This window comes from Bos indicus, chromosome 3, assembly GCF_029378745.1.
Source record: "Bos indicus isolate NIAB-ARS_2022 breed Sahiwal x Tharparkar chromosome 3, NIAB-ARS_B.indTharparkar_mat_pri_1.0, whole genome shotgun sequence".
NCBI lineage: Eukaryota > Metazoa > Chordata > Mammalia > Artiodactyla > Bovidae > Bos > Bos indicus.
The window spans coordinates 33,925,646-33,942,961 of record NC_091762.1 but is presented as its reverse complement, the minus strand read 5'-3'; the positions used below and the strand labels follow the sequence as shown (position 1 = coordinate 33,942,961).

At 43.7% G+C, this 17,316-nt stretch overlaps 1 long non-coding RNA gene across 1 annotated transcript in view; it reads left to right on the top strand.

The window, feature by feature from the left end:
• Positions 1-17,094, top strand: part of LOC139182174 (uncharacterized) — a 46,075-nt gene extending 28,981 nt beyond the window's left edge. Inside the window, exon 3 of the long non-coding RNA XR_011565766.1 lies at positions 16,139-17,094. This is a non-coding gene — a long non-coding RNA (uncharacterized lncRNA). The remainder of the gene's footprint in view (positions 1-16,138) is intronic.
• The last annotated feature ends 222 nt before the right edge of the window (positions 17,095-17,316 follow it).

The following is a 17,316-nucleotide window of genomic DNA, read 5'->3' as shown; positions in this document are numbered from 1 at the left end:
ATCCTACTTTCTAGGCATCCAGTTACAAATCTAGCACATACTTGTGCAGTGAATCAGTGTCATATTTGGAAGTCAGAAGTCAATAAATTTACCCAAATGCACATTCTTTCCCTGTTTAAAAATGGAGAAATGTTTCACGTTTCCCTGGCTATTGGCTCCTTTCCCAAATTTCTCAGAAATCATGGACAGTGACTCTGCAATCATATTTCCAAGTCCTGCGGAGATTAATCCAAAACTGGAGCTCACGCAATGTGGCTAATTGCTCCCAAAACTCTTCACTGATCTTGAGCTTGCCATTCTTCTTCTGGAGTTTGCCTTTACACTTTCTGGCTGGAGAATTACTCTTCTTGAGGGAGAGAAACATCATGCATGAAAAGTTATGCCTCATTCTGCCACACTAAGTGTGGGGTCTGGCTCTTCCTTGTTATTTTTCCTGCTCCAAAGAATTTTCTAAAATAGTCTTCTGTGGTCTCAGTCATTTGTTTCAGCCTCAGCTCATTTTACACTTCAGTATTCCTAACACCAGGCTTACAGGTTTGCACTTTTGGCATTTGTTTTTGGCCCTCTGCCCCCTCTGCTCATTGAAATTCTGGCCTCACTCTATTTTTGCACTGGTTTCTTTACATGACCCCTCATTCCCTCTCCACCTTCTTTCTCACTGAGGTTATTAGTTTATTCCTCATCCCATAGTTATTTACCTTAAGCACAGTGCTGGGCTCATCAATACATCAGGGAATGAAACCAGACATAGTACCTATTGTTACAGACTTCATTCCAATAATAATAAATTACAACTCTGATAACTGAAGAGGTAGAATAGTTCTCCAGGAATTTGAGGTGTTTTTTTTTTTTAATCTAGACAAAGGTGCAAAGAAGAGATTGCTGGTTTAAGATCTAAATTTGAGAAAGAAGGATATATTGAGGTCAGAAAGGGAGAAGGAAACAATCCAATTTAAAAATGGGCAAATGGGTTCGATCCCTGATCCAGGGAGACCCCACAAGCCTCAGATCAACTAAGCCCATGTGCCACAACTACTGAGCCCCCAGACCAGAGACCAGGAGCTGAAACCACTGAAGTCCATGCACCCTAGAGTCTATGCTTTGCAACAAGAGAAGCCACCCAAGGAGAAACCACTGCAATGAGAAGCCCACATTCCACAATAGAGAGTAGCCCCTGCTCGCCAAAGCCCATGTGGCACCAAAGACCTAGCATAGCCAAAAATAAATATTATTTTTTTAATGGGCAAAATATCTGAACAGACATATCATCAAAGATGCTACACGGATGGTAAACAGCATCTGAAAAGATGCTCAACATCACAGACATTAGGAAACTGCAAATTAAAACAACAATGAAATACCATTATAAACTAACATAGATGTATACACAGCTAGCCAAAATCCAAAATACTGAAATACAAAATGCTGACAAGGACGTGGACCGGGGGAGCACTCACATATTGCTGGTGGGAATGCAAAATGGTGCAGCCACTGAAGTGGCAGAAGAAGACAGTTTGACGATTTCTTACAAAACCAAACATACGCTTACCATAGTATCCAACAATCATACTTCTTGGTACTTACCCTAATGAATTGAAGACTATATCTGCACACACACACACACACACACACACAAATGTTTATGGCAGCTTTATTCATAATTGCTAAAACTTGGAAGTAATCAATATGTCCTTGAGTGGATGAGTGGATACACAAATTGTGGTACAGCCAAACAATGGAATATTATTCAGTACTAAAAAGAAACGAGCTATCAAGCCATGAAGAGACATGGAGAAACCTTACAAAAGCATGTTGCTAAGTGAAAGAAGCCAATTTGAAAAAGTTACATATCATACAATTCCAACTATAGCATTCTGGAAAAGGCAAAACTATCAAGGTGATAAAAATCAGCAGTGGCTGTGGGATTAGCGGGCAAGCAAGGTGAATAAGTGGAGGACAAGGGATTTTTAGGGCAGTGAGAACACTTTGATAGTATTAAAAAATAGTAAGATACTATAACGTTAGGTATCTGTCATTGTACCTTTGTCCAGACTCAGAATATACAGCACAAAGCGTGAGTCATGAACTATAAACTTTGGTTGATAATGATGTGTTGATGTTGGTTCATGGGTTATAACAAATGCACACACTGGTGTGAAGTGTTCATGGTAGGAAAGGCTCTGTGTTGAGATGTGGAGAGTGTGGGAGGATGGGTGTTTGGGAACTCTTTATATTTTCTGCTCAATTTTTCTGTGAACCTAAAAGTACTCAAAAAATAAAGTTTAAGTGTTTTTCTTTAAAATAGGGTAGATGGATTTCCCCGGTGATCCAGTGGCTAAGACTCTGTGCTCCCAATGCAGGGGGCCCAGTTCGCTCCCTGGTCCTGAAATAGATCCCACAGGCCGCATATGAGTGCTCATGCTGCAATGAAGACCTGATGTAGCCAAATAAATAAATATATTTTTTTAAAAAGAAAAACTGATGGCTGTTGTGAAAAAGATAAAAATTAAAGGGAGTGGAAGTGGGGAGAAGGAGCCTTCCAGGCAGAAACTAGTACCTGCAAAGGCCCAGTGGCACAGGGAAGCTTGGTCATTATGCAAAACGGAAGGAAGGCCACCGTGGGTAGAGCAAGTGAGATGGAACTGGTGGAGCTGGAGAGACAAGTGAGGCAGACTCCACAGGGCCTGCTATTCAGCCTTTAAAACTGCTTTTCCTTATTATGAAAGCACCAGGAAGCCAGGGAGTGGTTTTAGAGGTGTGAAGGTGGGATAGCGACAACAGGAGTACAGATGTGTATTTCAAGACAATCACTCTGGCTCCAGTGTGGAGAGTAGAGGATGCACTGGAACGCTGGAAGGGGCCAGAGTCGACGTGAGGAGGCCAATAGGGAAAGCTGATGTAGACTTGCTGAAAAATAAAGGTAACCTGAATGAGAGTGGGTGATGTGGGAATAGAAGAAAGGCAAGACAAGTTAGGAATGTAAAATGGACGGTCCTTGAAAGGAGATGAAACAGGAGAGGAGGGGAGGGAGAGGCCAGCAGGCTTCCTTGGTTAATCCTGGTTCTGTAATGAGGAGTGTAGTCCTTGGAGATTTCTATCCCCCTTTAGCCATAGTCTCCTTTAAAGTTTCTGACTCATGCAAATTTCCCAACTTGTTGAAATACTTTCCCTAAATGAAGTGAACATGACTAAACATGTCTTATGAAGACAGGTCCCTTATGTATCATAGAGAGATCCTTGATAAAGTGATTTCTTCCTCCCAAGGTTCATTCACTTCCATGTCATACCAATATTGACACATGTTTTAGAACCAAGTCTGACAAAAGAGCTCATCTTATTTCTCCTGCTTTTAAAGAACCAAGTTCATGAAGCAAATTAAACATTCTTGGGTTGCCTGCAAGACACACGGAGCCCCCTGACTATATAGTACTTACTGCATACCAGGTGCTATTCTGAGAGCATCTTAGCCCACTGAATCCTCTCAAAAATCTAATGGAATAGGTGCAGTAATCCTCCTCATTTTACAGATGGGGAAACCGAGTCACGGGTGGTTAAGTAATTTGTCTCTGTTCACACAACCAGAATTTGAGCTCTGGCTCTGGAGTCCATCTCTTAGCCATTATTGGAATTGCCTCTCAAACATGGTCTTTCTGAAGGATATTTCAAACTAGTCCTAGAGAGAGAAATCTTTTTACCTCTTGGGTCAGAAGTGAAGGATGGAAGTCTGCAGGTGTCTATTTCATGATGAAAAGAACAGAGTTGAACTTCAGGATAAACTGAGATGAGAGACAGAAAGGGACAGAAGGAGACAGAGAGAAAAAGAGCGATAAGCAGAGAAAAACCAGAGAGAGTGAAACAGATCTACAACGTCTGCAGGAAACCACAATAGCCAAAACATGAAAAATAGTTGATGCCAGCATCTCTCAAAGACAGTTGGCCTTTTTCCTGATAGTCAGAAAGTAGATGTCAATTTGCTGGGAGGCACGGGGAAAACAAAAAATGAGCAGCTGTATCCTGAAACATAAGGCTATGTTTTAGCTGGCATTACCTCGAAGAATTTGCTGAAGACCAAGGCAGGCATGGGCCTTGGCTAGGTATTGTCTGACGATATGGTTCTTAACCAAGAGTGCATATCTGGTTTTTGGAGGAGTGCCTTATAATTGCTGATAGCAGATTTACAGAGTCTTTTGGGGGTGGGATTGATTCTAGGTATCTTCATTTTTAAAAAGCTTCTCAGGTGATGCTGATAAAAGGGTCCTTGGTTAAGACCTACGGGTCTGAAGATGGACAGCTGTTGCTCAAAAGAGATCTCTTCATGAGATATTCAGCAGGTGCTTGATTAAAAATGAAATCCCTGAAATCAGAAGTCAACCTGGGGGCCCTGAGGAAGCTTGGGCCAGAGGACTTCAATGTATTCATCTGGACTCCAGGTGGGTCAACTGTGTCCCATAAGGCAGAAATGGCCCAGGAACATCCTGAGACAGACCAGAGAATGAGACCAAGGAAAATAGATCTTCCTTCAAAGGAAGCCTGGGTCCCATTGAAGCTCAAAGGCACAACACCTCCCTTCAAGAGGAGTGTGGGATTTGAACACCATACATTTAGGTGTTGAACTGCAACTTCTGAACCATGTATGGGTATTATTGGAATGACCACAGAGGCTTGAAGAAAAAAATAGTTAAAATGGCATTTCATTGGTTACTCTTTTGTCAACATTCCCTGCCTTAGTATAGAAGAATTTCTTTTGTCTAGGAATAAAAACACGTTGTCCCTTTGCAAGACTCTCAGGAAATAATGAGAGGAAGACACTGCAAGGGAGTGGTGATCCCACAATAGATACAATAAAACTACATAAAAATGAAAGCAATGAAAAGATAAACATGAGATTGAGCATCATGGTTATCTTGAACGGGGAGAGTCACAAGGAGGGTGTGTGGGGGAGGTTATGGTTAGAGAGGCTTTTGTTTTGAGTGTTAAGTTTGTGGGTACTTAATCCATTATGGAAACAGCTAGGAAACCAACCAAATAAACAAATAAAAGTGACCTTGCCTGGAATAATGATAAGAGTGTGTCAGGAAATAAGAATTACAGTTAACACAATTCTATGTACCTGAGGGCCAGTTTAAAAATAACATGTTTATTTAGAGGGGGGAAAAGTCACCTGTAAATAATCCCACCACCCATAGCATAACCATGCTTAACATTTTCCTTCCCAAGTCTTTTTGGACATCTATTTTATTACATTATATTATAATAACAATTTATTGTATCTCCTCTTTTATAAAACTTAATCCGTTCAGTTCAGTCGCTCAGTTGTGTCCAATTCTTTGCAACCTCATGAATCACAGCACGCCAGGCCTCCCTGTCCATCACCAACTCCCAGAGTTCACCCAAACTCGTGTGCATTGAGTCGGTGATACCATCCAGCCATCTCATCCTCCGTCGTCCACTTCTTCTCCTTCCCCCAACCCCTCCCAGCATTAGGATCTTTTCCAATGAGTCAACTCTTTGCATGAGGTGGCCAAAGTATTGGAGTTTCAGCCTCAGCATCAGTCCTTCCCATGAACACCCAGGATTGGTCTCCTTTAGGATGGACTGGTTGGATCTCCTTGCAGTCCAAGGGACTCTCAAGAGTCTTCTCCAACACCACAGTTCAAAAGCATCAATTCTTCAGCACTCAGCTTTATTCACAGTTCAACTCTCACATCCATACATGACTACTGGAAAAACCATAGCCTTGACTAGACGGACCTTTGTTGGCAAAGTAATATCTCTGCTTTTTAATATGCTATCTAGGTTGGTCATAACTTTCCTTCCAAGGAGTAAGCGTCTTTTAATTTCATGGCTGCAATCACCATCTGCAGTGATTTTGGAGCCCCCAAAAATAAAGTCTGACACTGCTTCCACTGTTTCCCCATCTATTTCCCATGAAGTGATGGGACCAGATGCCATGATCTTCGTTTTCTGAGTGTTGAGCTTTAAGCCAACTTTTTCACTCTCCTCTTTCACTTTCCTCAAGAGGCTCTTTAGTTCTTCTTCACTTTCTGCCATAAGGGTGGTGTCATCTGCATATCTGAGGTTGTTTATATTTCTTCTGGCAATCTTGATTCCAGCTTGTGCTTCCTCCAGCCCAGCGTTTCTCATGATGTACTCTGCATATAAGTTAAATAAGCACGGTGACAATATACAGCCTTGACGTACTCTTTTCCTATTTGGAACCAGTCTGTTGTTCCATGTCCAGTTCTGACTGTTGCTTCCTGACCTGCATATAGGTTTCTCAAGAGGCAGGTCAGGTGATCTGGTATTCCCATCTCTTGAAGAATTTTCCACAGTTTATTGTGATCCACACAGTCAAAGGCTTTGGCATAGTCAATAAAGCAGAAATAGATGTTTTTCTGGAACTCTCTTGCTTTTTTGATGATCCAGCAGATGTTGGCAATTTGATCTCTGGTTCCTCTGCCTTTTCTGAAACCAGCTTGAACATCTGGAAGTTCACGGTTCACGTATTGGTGAAGCCTGGCTTGGAGAATTTTGAGCATTACTTTACTAGCGTGTGAGATGAGTGCATAGACAATGTTTTTAGAGTAGTTTTAAGTTCACAATAAAATTGAGTAGAATGTACAGACATCTTTCTCTTTTTTCTTTAATGTTGCTGCTGCTGTCACTTCAGTTGTGTCCGACTCTGTGCGACCCCATAGACAGCAGCCCACCAGGCTCCCCCATCCCTGGGATTCTCCAGGCAAGAACACTGGAGTGGGTTGCCATTTCCTTCTCCAATGCATGACAGTGAAAAGTGAAAGTGAAGTCACTCAGTCGTGTCCGACTTTTAGCGATCCCATGGACTACAGCCTACTAGGCTCCTCCATCCATGGGATTTTCCAGGCAAAAGTACTGGAGTGGGGTGCCATCCTTAATGTTAGGGGATATACATATTTTCATTTCATTAAAAGCTTCCTAGGAATGAAAGTTTTTACTGTCAACATAATATTTCCTTACACAGATATAATATGGCTTACTTAGCCTTACCATCACCAGTCATTAGGGTTATTTCCCATGTTTTGGTGGTATAAATAAAGAAGTGATGAACATCTTAGTGCATAAACTTCACACTGCCACATATTTAGCATTATTTTTAAAAATATTTATTTATTTAATTGGCTACACTGGGTCTCAGTTGCAGGATGTGGAATCTTTAGTTGCAGCATGCAGGATCTAGTCCCCCCAGCAAGAACTGAATCCAGGACCCCTGCGTTGGGAGCTCAGAGTCTTAGTCATTGGACCACCAGGGAAGTCCCTAGCATTATTTTTAAGGACAGATTATTAGAGTTACTGAATGAACAAATATGAATATCTGAAGGCCAGTTTACCAAATTATTTTCCAGAAATTTTATGCAAATTCACAGCTTGACCAGTAGAATTTGAGAGGATCTATTTACTGCCCTCTTTCAAGCCATGGTGGACAGACTAACAGCTTCCACCCCCACAAGAGATGAGGAACCTATGTAGAGGTTACCTTACATGGCAAAGGCGTATTAAGGCTGCTAATTGGCTGATCTTGGGTTATCTGTATGGGTCCAAATGTAATCACAAAGGTCTTTAAAAGTGGAAGAGGAAGACAGAAAAGAGAACCAGAAAGACAGCTGTGTGAGAATGACCCAGCCCCATGTTGCTGGATTTGAGGAAGGAGGAAGGGACCATGAGCCAAGGAATGTGGGAGATGTCTAGAAGCTGGAAAAGGCAAGGAAACAGATTCTCCCCTGGAACTTCCAGAAGAATGCTGCCAACAACTTGATCTTAGCCCAGCATGAGACGTCTGACTACAGAACTGTAATAGAATACATTTGGGTTGTTTTAGGCCACTAAATTTGTAGTCATTTGTTGCCACAGCAGTAGAAAACTGCATTGAGTATCTTCACTTTTTTCATTCCAATGGCATTTCATGGCTGTTTTAACTTGTATTTCTTTGATTTGGGGAATAGAGCACATCTTTAGTTCTGTCTACCCAGAAAAGACTCTTCTGGGAAATGCTCTTAGTCTTCCTTCTAAACGTGGTCCAGTGTTGGGTTGGATTCCTGAGCCAAGCTAAGTCGTTCAGAGCCTTTCTTTGTAATTAAAGAAATTCCATGATTAGAGAAAGTAAAGCCATCTTTCTGCACTGGTGCTGAGCAGAGGTGAGTCACAGCTGGTCACAAGGGCATGTCTCTGCCATACACACAAAACCTGTCCAAGAGAACAATGCTGCCATGCAGAGGATAGCAAGAAAGTAGGGCAGGGAGAACGTCTCAGCTGTTTTGGTTGTTGAAGTCAACCTTTCTGGCACCTGGAACCACTTTCATGGAAGATGATTTTCCATAGCTGGTGGAGAGGGGGAGATGGTTTCAGGATGATTCAAGTGCATTATATTTAGTATGTACTTATTTCTATCATTATTACATCAGCTCCACCTCAGATCATCAGGTATTAGATTCTGGAGGTTGGGGACCCCTGATACATTCCTGCTTTTTTCCACCATGTGACCATTTCAATAGATGCCTCTTTTGCAGAAATCAGGTTAAATTGAGTTTCTGCTGTGTACCAGCATGCTAAGTCGCTTCAGTCATGTCCGACTCTGTGCAACTCTGTGGACTGTGGCCCTCCAGGCTTCTCTGTCTGTGGGGATTCTCCAGGCAAGAATACTGGAGCATAAAAGAATATGTAAAATGGAAAAAAAAAGGAAAGAATACTGGAATGGGTTGCCATGCCCTCCTCCAGGGGATCTTCCCAACCCAGGGCTCAAAACTGCATCTCTTATGTCTCCTGAATTGGCAGGGGGTTCTTTACCACTAGCGCCACCTGGGAAGCCTGAGTTTCTGTTACTTACCACAAAAAGAATCTTGATACAGAAACTGGAACATGAACAGGGATGTGGCAATTGAGGAGCCTGCAAATGGCCGAATCAAGATTGGTTGGGGGTTGGAGGGGGTGTGCTATGGCATTCAAGGATCTTAGGCTGGGAAAATGGCCTTCCCTATTTTTATGCTGTCAAGGAAGTTGGTTAGACTCTTTTCCAGGGGCTCCTGGGACTCAGATGAAGGGCCATTCAGACTTATACTTTGGGAGACTTGGTATGAGATATCAGGATAACAGAATGTGTCATAATTTCTTGCAGCCTTAGATAGGGTGCTGGGAGAGAAGAAGACCCGGAAGCAGTCAGGGAGCCAATGGACAGACTGATACTGTTTTTCTTTCTTTTTTTTTTTATTGGAGTATAATTGCTTTACAATGCTGTATGAGTTTCTGCTGTATAAAGAAATGAATCAGCTATATGTATACACATATTCCCTCCCTCTTGAGCTCTGATACAACTTTAAGAGAGGTCTTTCCATTGGTAGTCAGCTGTCCCAAGTACCCAAGGTTACAGTTTTGCTCAACTGCAAAAGCTGAATGCTCTGCCCTACACCAAAGTATCTTCATGGATTAAGAAGCCATAGACTCCTGGAAATTGGAATAGTGATACCTGGGAAGGACAGCAACCAGCCAAGCACCTCATGCTGTGCACTCCCTGCCTCATGAGGAATTGCACACTCTCCCTACCCCACCCCAGTGTGACGTCACAGAGCACGGACCACACTGAGGGCAGGGTATGCATGCATTTCCTCCCCACATTTCCTACTGAGCCCCGGGAGAGGGGCAGAGCCTCCTCTGTAGTAAGAGACTGAAATCATGTGAGTAGAGCCCAAAGTACCCTTCGTGCCTGCCTTAAAATTCTCTGAAATTGGCCATCAGAGATCTCCCTGAATGAAAGTCATGGTCAAATGATTATGGTTTTCAGTGTTGAAATGCTAAAAAAAAGTCCACATCTGCCAAATTGAGGTGTGTGATTGCTCAACCACTAAGGCAGTAATTTTTCTAACTTTCCTGATGATAAGCATCACCTGAGATGATTGTTATTATTAAAAGGACAGATTCCCAGGCCTCTCTCTCTGGAGAGTCAGTGGATCAGGGGTGTGACTGACAATTCTCATCAAATTCTCCAGATTTCTATCACCCAAAGGATTTGGGAAACTCTATCATGAAGTAATTTCCAGGTAGTGAGACTAATAGGAAGTGTTTCATAAGGCAGTACAACCCAGGGTGGAGGAAACCTCTCCACCACCCTGCTCATGAAGGGTATGGTGGATGTGGGCAAGGGCAGTGCTCCCAACAAGCAAAACCTGGAGTCAGACTGGTGACCAGAAAACTCAGTCGTGGCCAAGATGCAGTGATACTCACTAGCCACAGCCCTGACCTCACCATCGCTGTCCAGCTGGATGTGGTTCAAATGCTGGGCCAGAGACCACGGTGTGTTGCCTTGTTATCACCCATTTTCAACAGTAGCATTTATAACAGTTACCCTGTTTCCCACCAACATTGTACACGAGGTGTGTGGGAGGTGGTTGGTAGTAATCACAAAGCCAATGAGGGCAAGATCACGGGGAGCAATGAGAAGTCTTGACCATGAGGAATAGACACACTTAGGAATCCTGGACTTGAACTTGCTAACAAGTGACCCTCCAAGTTGATACTTCGAGCACCAATCCTATCCACGTCTGGACACACTGTTTTTCTCTAAGTGGGTAGAAAAATACCTCAGTTCAGTTCAGTTCATTTCAGTCGCTCAGTTGTGTCTGACTCTTTGTGACCCCATGGATGCAAAGGCCTCCCTGTCCATTACCAACTCCCAGAGCTTGCTCAAACATGTGTTAAATACGCACTGTGTTCTAGGGACTGTCAAATTGCCTTATGTGCATCATATCCTTCAAGCCTCCCCAAAACCCTGTTAGGTAGATGCTATGATTTTTATCCTTTAGTTTACAGATAAGGTGAAGAAACCTGCCCCAAATTGTACTCCTATTAAGTCATGGGCCAAGATCTGAACACAGGCAGTCTCTAGATCCTGAGCTCTTAACATCAGTCTCTGCCACCTCTCCAGTGAAAGAGAAACATATGAGAGAGAAGAAATAAAAAGACACAGTCACATTTCAAAAGAAGATAAACATGTCCATGGATAGGAAACAGAAAAGAAATAAAAAGACTAAATGTGAAGAAAGGCTGCCAACAAAAACAATCAGCAGGAGATAAACTCCCTTCAGATGAGGAGAAAACAGTAGAACAAGAGGAAAATTATTGTAAAATAAGCAAGTTGAGAATCCTCAAAAGATGAGGGGAGGAACGAATATGAGTAAGTGGATATGGAAGAGGAACAATCAGAAACCCTGGAAAAGGAAAACATCTAATTCTTAAAAACTGAATAGCTAGGGGGGAGTTCTGGACTGAATATAGTTCAATAAATAATTAGTGCTTTGGAAGATGGAACCGAGGAATTCACCCAGAACTCAGCACAGAGAAGTTTTTAAAAACTGAAAATGATGAAAGGATAATTACGAGATAGGGAAAAGAGTTTGAGAGGATCCATCAAAGGGAAGATTCAAAAGAAAGGATTAAAGAAAATGGTAGAAAAGACTGAGTAGATAACAGTGCAAAATTCTCCAGAATCCTCAGATAGAAGGTATCCACTGAATGAATAGGATAAATAATGCTCAGGTGGCTGAGTGGTAAAGAATCTGCCTGCCAGTGCAGGAGATGAGGAAGACATGAGTTCAGTCCCTGGATCAGGAAGATCCCCTGGAGGAGGAAATGGCTACCCACTCCAGTATCTTGCCTGGAGAATCCCATGGACAGAGGAGCCTGGTGGGCTACGGTCCATGGGATCGCAGAGTCAGACATCACTGAGCAACTGAGCATGCAGAATAAATACTAAATCCACACTTACACAGGCTGATCTAAAGCTGTAAAACAATAAGAGTGAACAAGAAAATAAAAGTTACCAGAGGAAAGAGATCTTCCATTGTAGATTCTATCCTTAAAGTGAGAAGTAGCACCTGAATGACTTTGAGTTATGTCCCACTGAGAAGAGGATGGTTGTATTAAGGTAAGAGAGGGGACACTCAGGGGCATTATTTGTATGGAAAGAGAATTATGTGGCTATACTAGGTAGAATACTCATTGTTTCACACACCTGGAAGAGCATCCTTCTTATGAACGGCAGTCTGTCCTGTCTAACCCTTTGGTTCATATGTGTATACTCCATTCTCTTCTAAATCCTGCTCCCAGACACTGTTAGCCCAAGGACGGATACTTGAGCTAAGACAACCACTCAGAATAGCTCACCCTAAACCTCAGTTGAGGACCATGCTGGGTGAATAAGAGCCTTTCCTTGAGATTTTTTGACCTTGAGACCAGATCCCAGTAGCAAAGATATGAGAGGTAAGTCTTAGGCACTCTCAATAGCCTGCTTCTTGCTGTGTGGGTAATGCCAGTCTGAGAGAGAATAAGGTTGATCTGTAGAGAAACACTAAGATAAAAGAGAGAGAATCCTGTCAATATATGAGAAAGATTGGGTCCTAGTTGTATTTCTGTTCTTCTGGGTTTTTAAAATGAATATTCCCTAGATTCTCCCCTTTAACTAAACTTACAGAACTTAAATGTCTACTGTTTTTCAACCAAATGGATCTTAGTTAACAAAATGATAAGATGGGTACTTTGTTATTCTTTAACTATTTGCATGTTTTCTTTGGGGGAAAGGTCTTTATCTTCTGGGTCTCATGTGATTTTTTTGCTTGTTTCTTTTAAATATACAGTAAAGTGAAAGTCGCTTGGTCATGTCCAACTCTTTGCAACCCCATGGACTATACAGTCCATGGAATTCTCCAAGCCAGAATACTGGAGTGGATAGCAGTTCCCTTCTCCAAGGGGATCTTCCAACCCAGGGGTTGAACCCAGGTCTCCTGTATTGCAGGTGGATTCTTACCAGCTGAGTCACCAGAGAAGCCCAAGAATACTGGAATGGGTAGCCTATCCCTTCTCCAATGGATCTTTCCCACCCAAGAATCGAACTGAGGTCTCCTGCATTGCTGGTAGATTCTTTACCAGCTGAGCTACCATGGAATCCCCTCTATTCCCAAGCCAAATTTCTACTTTGATCCCAATCCTCTTCCTTTCCTCCCTTTCTCCACCAAAGGCTTCCCCATCTCTATACACACTCAAGCCAAGGACTTCAGTATCAACTGCTTCTGCTCTTGATTTCATCACCCCCAGTACCCAAGTAGCTATCAGATCCCATCAATTCTACCTGTGGAAGTAGCTTTCAATTCCATCTCCTACTTTAACATTGATTAACCCACTCATTGACAGGGTTCCAGGGAAGACTCTCATTCACTGCTAAGTGTAATTTGGAACAACATTTTTGGAGGAAATTTGGAAATATGTTTCAATAATCTTTCAAATATTTCTACTTTTGACCCAGCAATTTCACCTGATGTATAAGGGGCAAAGATATTTTTTAAATAGTTAATTTTATTTATTTATTTGGCTGTGCTGGGTCTTAGTTGCAGCATGTGGGATCTAGTTCCCCAACCTGGGATTGAACTGAGGTCCCCTGCATTGGGAGTGTGGCGTTTTAGCCACTGGGCCACCAAGGGAGTCCCAAAAACATTTTTAAAAAGCAAGAACATGTATATAACAATATGTTTTAAAATAATATTTAGTAAGATGGAGTGCTGCTTAAGATACATTAAATAAGAGATGATATGAAGCATTTGTACACAGTATGATTCTAATGCACTAAAATATATGTGAAATTCAGTGATTATGCAAAATTTGATATGATCAATAGACTTTCATTCTTTCCATTCTCAAACCACTCCCCACCATGGTCTTTTCTGAGAATGAGCTGGGTGCGGTTAGGAAGTGACAGCCTCAAGGTCATTTGTGGCTTTTCTAATTCAGTGTACAGAATGCTGAGTGCTGAGTGCAGAATAATTTTCAACATCTTCATACTCTACATTCTGTGACAATATAGACTCCCCTCCAATTGCTGTTTCCCATTACTTTCATCAGAAAGAAAATTTTCACAAGTGTGCAGTCCACACTTAACACAATTTAACTTTTATCCCCACATATAATCCCATTTTGGTAGGATTTTAATACATGTTTATATCTACATAGAAAAATATGTAAAGGAAACACACCAAAATCTTAGTAGTGCTTAGCTCTGCAGGATAGGAGTTTATTGATTTAAACATACTCCTGTATCTTTAAATATTTTTTAAAATGTAATTGTCAATGGCTGCTTAGCATTCCAGTGTGGACACACTCCAGCTTATTTAATCAAACCCCACTGTTGAACACTCAGAGAACTTGCTGTTCTCCACTATTGTAAACAGTGCTGCAGTGACTACCTTGGTACCTACATTTCTATGCCACGTGAGTCCTGTGGGAATTATACTAGCCTGTGCCCAAACAGCCTCTGTCTTCCAGGACATTTCCCCCTTTGCAGAGGAGAGCAGACACTTCAAGAAACAACTACAAAGTGAGACACAGTGTGGTTAGCACCTTTTCAGAGGAGAGGATTTAAATCTAGGCAGGGAGCAAGCTGCCTGGAGAAGGGGGCGTTTGAGACAACATCTTCAGACACAAAGCTGGGAAGAGGGAGCTGACCTTCCTAGTGGTCACAGGGAGTTGATCTCAGTGAGCTATTCCAGGAGCCTTTGCCCCAGAGTCTGAGACTCTGGTCCCCCAATGTCAGGGCCTTTCAGGAACGTAGCAGCTCTCCTGGGAAGACCGGGAATGTCTGCTCCCTGTACTGAAGGCTGCTGGTTTCCCAATCCTCTTTTCAGACCTACAAAATCCACTCCACCATCAGTGCCCCTGGGTCCAGACGAGAGCCGGTGTCTCCGCAGCCCTCCCCAGCCCCTCTCCCTCTGCCCCCCAGGGAGCAGGACAGAGGAGCTCTTCCCTGACAGTCTTGAGCCACGCCTTCGGGCTCCGGATCCTCTATCTCAGCACCTCCTGGGGTCAAAGGAATGTTGAGCAATCTTTGGAATTTTTCAGTGAGAAACAAGCACTTTCGAATTCCGTTCTGGCCTCCTGAGCTGGGCACGCAGCCCATAGCCTGGAGCCCTGAGTCTTCCTGAGCAGGCATCTGGGAGCGCTGGGGGACTTTTCAGTGTTGTTTTCTCCTCCTGCTGGCGGGGCTACAGGACACCATTACAGTGAGGTCATGGGGCCCTGCCCCGCCGCCTCCATCCATCGGTGGCCGAGCAACTGGGATCTCGCAGACGGTGCTAGCTGGACATGCCAGGGGATGGGTGGGGTCTGGAAGGACTGAGGGGCAAGGAGCCCAGGCTTCACCCCTGGGGACCTCCCTGCCCCTTCACTGTCAGGTCGTGTGCCCTGCCCCGAGGCCTGACTTCTGCCAAGCGCCTCAGGGTGACGCTTTGTCCAGCTTCCAGGGGCCTGCAGGGGCACATGGAGAGCCGTTTTGACTTGCCTAAAGTGTCCCACTGATGTCTTGCAACAAGTTCTTAGCTCAAGTAGAACTTTCAGGGAAACCCTCCTGATACCCGCCCCCCCCCCATCAAGTGCACAAAATCAGGTTTCCCATCACACACTTTCATGGCACCCTATCCTTCTCCTTCTGAGCTCTTTCCTCTGTGGTTAATAATAATTATTTGTGTATTTGCTCCATGTCTCTCTCACTGATAGACAGCATGTCCTTTGGAGGGCAAGAGCCCTGTCTATTGTATCACTGCTATATCCCCAGTACCTAGCACGGTGCTTGATACATAGTAGGTACTTTATGCATTTCATTACACCAAGCAAAGTTTCCCAAGGAAGTATAAGAATTCTGCCCCCAAATTTGCCCCTCCCAGGACATGAGCTACCCTGGGATTCCCTTCAGATTTGATGGAACCTCAACTTGGCCCTACTCGGAGCCTCAGTTTCCCTGGGTCCTGCCTCTTCCCCCTGGCCCACCCAAGACTGTCAGCCTCATCTACAGCCAGGGAGTCAGGAGACCAAAGGATCATTGTTTTATTGAAATTAAAGCTCCTTTGTCTGTGATCAGAATGCAAATCTCCTGGCAAGAGTGACCTGACCTGTAAGGGTGGCTTTTGTAGACACCAGCTGCGTCAACAGCCCCCACTGCCTCCTATTTCAGATTCATTAGTCCTCTTGCCTCTGGGAAAGCGCTGACACCTCCTAGTTACCTTGGGTTTTTGTAAGGTTCAAAAGTTCTCCAAGTCCATCATATTGCTATTTCATCTGTGTCTGCCAACAGGACTCGAGAGGCAGAGCATGAGCCGTCCAGTTTTACAGAAGAGGAAACTGCCCAGAGAAGTGACCTTCTCAAGACCGTGACTGGGAAACAGTGGATTGGGTTTCTAGCTCCAGGGTCACAGGAGGGAGAAGGAGAGGGGTGAGCGGAGTGTGGGCGATTAGGACCCAGGAAGGAGGGAACACAGGCCGGGCACCTGAGGCAAGAATGCAGACGTCTCAGAAGGAACTGGAAACAAGAGCACACCTACACCCACTTCCTAAACCAGACCATTTTTATAATTCTTGTGTTTTCTGTATTAACTTTCTCCCATGGTAGGAAATAGTAAATACTCAAGTTCCAATTGACCTCCAATGTGCAGAGAGTGTTAGTCACTTAGTCGTGTCAGACTCTGTGTGACCCCATGGACTACAGCCTGCCAAGCTTTTCTGTCCATGGGATTCTCCAGGCAAGAATACTGAAGTGGGTTGCTATCTCCTTCTCCGGGGGTCTTCCCAACCCAGGGATCAAACCTGGGTCTCCTGCATTGCAGGCAGATTCTTTACTGTCTGAGCCACCAGGGAAGCTTCCGTTGTGCATAGGGAGGTCAAAGGAATGAATTTGTATCTCTGCTAGCATGTTGAAGGGGGAAGCACCCCAGAGCAGTAGAATTAAAACAGGGAGGAGGCCAAGGGCATAGGGGAGCCAGGTTTTCAGTCCTCCCTACCCTCACCCCAAGCACCTTCAGAAGATCAGAACTTAGCTGTAGAAAACCTGGATTTTTCTTGCGGTTAGAATAAGTGGGTTGCCTTAACCATCTCATAATGATGAGATTCCATCATTCACATGACAAATATTTATTGAGTTCTAGGTGCCTGGGATACACCGGGGGACAAAACAAAGATTTTCGCCCTTCTACAGCTTTTACTGTAATGAGAGAAGACAGAATACAGACATTAAAGAATAAATCAGTAAATTACATGGTACGGTAGAAGGTGTTGAGTAATGTAGGAGCAGGGTAAGAGGTGAGTGGGTGCTGGGTGGGGTGGGTGGTGATGTCAACTGCAATGGTCAAGGCAGGCCTCATAGGGAAGGGGAGATTGAGTTGCAGGGGTGTGACAGCACGTGAACCCCAGGCAGAGGGAAACCATGCCTGAGTGCTGAGCAACAAGGGTGATTCAGGGAGGCTGGAGCAGGGAGAG